Genomic DNA, 3,512 nt, shown 5'->3' with positions numbered 1-3,512 from the left:
TTTTTGAAATAAGATAAGATAAGATAAAAATTTTAAAAATAAAAATCTGAAATTTTTTTTCGAAAAAAATTAATTAAAAATATTTTTGAATTTAATGAAGAAAGAAAAAAACAATAAAATGGCACCAAATTTTAAATTTTTAGATCAAAACGAAGAAAACAACTAAGAACAGCTTGAAGGTCAAGATGAACGTGAAGAACAACTTGAAGATCAAGATGAACACTAAGAACAAATTTTTGAAAAAAAAAATTTTTAATAACTAAATAAAAACAAATAACCTCTTAACTTAAGAAAAAAAAGCAAAAATAAAAACAAAAATAAAAACAAGCAAAAATAAAATATTTACAATAACCAATAATAAGGCACACGTTTGCAATTCCCCGGCAACGGCGCCATTTTGACGTTAGGATTTTTGCCACTAAAGAATGTCATAAAAACAGTTGCGTTGTAGATATAGTCTCTAAACCGACAAAAATCCCTTTGTACAAACGTTTTGGTTGTCACAAGTAACAAACCCCTTTTTAAATTGATAACCGAGTATTAAACCTCGGGTCGTCTTCTCAAGGAATTGCAGGGAGGTATGTTCTTATTATTGGTTATGAGTTTGTAAATTGGGGTTTTGGAAGTAAGGTGGGAATATGTTATATGACAAGTAAAATAAAATAATAATAATAAAATCTCTTGGCAAGGTGTAAGAATTGGAATTCCTATCCTAGTTATCCTTATCAGGTGCAGTGGCGGAACCAGAAATTTCATAAGAGGGGCCAATTAAATATAAATATAACAAAAAATTAACAAAATATGATTTGTAGCATATATATCAAAAAAGTAATTATATTATATAAAAGTCAATGTTCAACTACATACTTTAAGATTTTGATATTTTTAAACTTGCTCGACGATGCTTCATAGAACTAAAATCATCAATTATCATCTCTGAAGTGAATTTTGAAGCTATTTCCTTTTCAATATATACAATCATACAATCTGCTAAAAATTCATCTTCCATCTTGTTTCGAAGCCTTGTTTTAATAATCTTCATAGCTGAAAAGGCCCGTTCAGTTGTTGCTGTTACGTTGTCACAGGAAGAGTCAAAACAAGATGAATTAATCTATCAATTAAAGGATATATATTTGATTTTCCTGTCTCTGTCAATTTTTGACACAATTCAGCAAGAGTAGACAAATTCTGAAAATCTGGAGTTTTAACCACATCAAGTTCATAATGTTGTAACTCATAATCCAATTGAATCTTTTCTTGCTCAGAAAAATCTAAAGAATAGAAATTCTTTACAAGATTGCATATGTTGCAAACACTGAATAACTTGAAAGCATCTTTAGGATCTAAAGATGTACTCAATATGAGGAGCTCGGTTGCTTGCTCACTAAATCTACTATTTAGCTCTTTCAATTGAAAATCTATCACGCTAGTAAAAATGTCAACACGATAGTGGTGTTCAACAGTGACAACATCCTTTTTACGGACGCTTTCTGGGATCACGCATCAATGTATCAATATTAACTTGATCTATTTCAGTCCTTGTTATTTTGGAAGCAGGGGGTTGAATATCTTGCTCAACAAGTTGTGTCACAGGTTGTTCAATAATATTTTGAACATTACTCAAAGAATCTGAAGCTGAATTTTGTTCATCATATATTCTCTTTTTTCTCTTGAAAAATGAGTGAATTGTTTTCATCTTTGACATTTTTAACTTAACTTGAACTATTTAACAAAAAAAAATAAAAATAATTGCATATATATTATTTTCTTAAAAAAAATATTAAACCTATTGAGCAATAACAAATAATTTTAGAAACACAAATATATAATAACAAAAAATAAAGTTATTGATTTACCTGATTATTTTTTTGTTCCAAGTCTCACCAAAAAATAATTCTATTGAGTTTTGTCCTCACTTCAATCTTTGAACACTGTCCATTATAAAAAAAATAAATTAATTATTTTAAATAAATAATATAAATAATACTTGACATTGTTATTAACTTAAAAAAAATTGAAATATACCTCTTTGAATCTTTGTTGTGCATTCAATGGTTAATATTTTGCTGTTCATTTCTCTTCAATGGTTTTTCTTCATATGTCTTGTTTTAGTATGGAAGGAAAATTAGAATGAGAAGAGTAGAAGACCAAAAGTTTGGGAACCACTAAAAGAGAGAGAAAAGTGGCGCTGATGCCTCTGATGGTTTGAAACAAATATTTGAAAAATGTACTAGGGTTACTTTAATTAATAGTATGGGTTTGGACTAGTATAATAGAACTATTTTTATTAATTATTAGAATGGGCTATTTGTTAACAAGAGCAACAATAATTCAAATATCCAATACATAGTGCATTTTTTAGTTATTTTAATTTATAAAATTTTGTAAAATATTATATATAAAAAAATTTAATATTATTAATTATTACTATTTACTATTTTTTTTTTAAAATTTTGGGGGGGACCATGGCCACCTTAGGTCCCCCCGTGGATCCGCCATTGATCAGGTGTGAAGAAGATTGGGTTTTAATCCCACTTGGTCATCCTTTATTAAACAAAGGAAGGTTAAGTGGACTGATCAGCTTGATTCTCAAGTCCTAGTCAACTCCTGTGGAGAGACTAGTGTTAGAGCAATCCTAGCTCAAGCAAAATCTGCCAATTTCAACCACTTGCTGAGTTTGATAACTCAAGTATTACCAATCACTTGACCAAAGCCAAAAGGGAGAAAAATATCTAAATTAAATTGAAAGCAATCTTAAACAGAGCAAAGCAATCTTAAATCTGAATTACCTCAAATAACATTAATTAAGAAAATTATATGTAACACGGAAGAGTTCATAAATTAAATAAAAATAAATAAAAATAAAGAACCTCGGATTGAGAGCTACTCCTAAAACTAAGAGAAATCCTAAATCCTAATCCTAAGAGAGAGGAGACAACCTCTCTCTCTAAAAACTACATCTACTCCTAAAATGGTGAATATGGAAGCGTTCTCATGAATGGATGTAATCCCCCACTTTATAGCCTCTAATCTGTGTTTTCTGGGCCGCAAACTGGGTCAAAAACAGTCCAGAATTCGCTGGTTTCGAATTTTGCCACGCTGATTTTTCGTCACTGCGACGCGGCCGCATAGATCACGCGGTCGTGTCGCTTAGCATCAGGAAAACTATATCATGTTATATATTAAATCGAAAATCCGGACGTTATCTTTCCAACGCAACTGAAACCGCGTCGTTTGGACCTCTGTAGCTAAAGTTATAGCCGTTTGAGTGCGAAGAGGTCAGGCTGGACAGCTTAGCAATTTCTCCAACTTCTTGTATTCCTTCCACTTTTGCATGCTTCCTTTCCATCCTCTGAGCCATTTCTGCCCTGTAATATCTGAAATCACTTAACACACATATCAAGGCATCTAATGGTAATAAGAGAGGATTAATAATAAGCAAATATAAGATCAAAGAAGCATGTTTTCAATCATAGCACAATCAAGAAGGAAATATAAAACCATGCAAATAT

At 30.6% G+C, this 3,512-nt stretch overlaps 1 long non-coding RNA gene across 1 annotated transcript; it reads right to left on the bottom strand.

Annotated features, from left to right (window-relative positions):
• Window positions 779–2,334, bottom strand: LOC110264536. Its single transcript, XR_002350716.1, has 3 exons — window positions 2,026–2,334; window positions 1,857–1,931; window positions 779–1,068 (listed from the first exon to the last, which is right to left on the bottom strand). It is a non-coding gene; the product is annotated as an uncharacterized LOC110264536 (long non-coding RNA).

This window comes from Arachis ipaensis, chromosome B07, assembly GCF_000816755.2.
Source record: "Arachis ipaensis cultivar K30076 chromosome B07, Araip1.1, whole genome shotgun sequence".
In the NCBI taxonomy this organism is placed as follows: Eukaryota; Viridiplantae; Streptophyta; class Magnoliopsida; order Fabales; family Fabaceae; genus Arachis; species Arachis ipaensis.
Note: the sequence above shows the minus strand (reverse complement) of the source record. Positions and strands in the feature narration are given on the sequence as shown.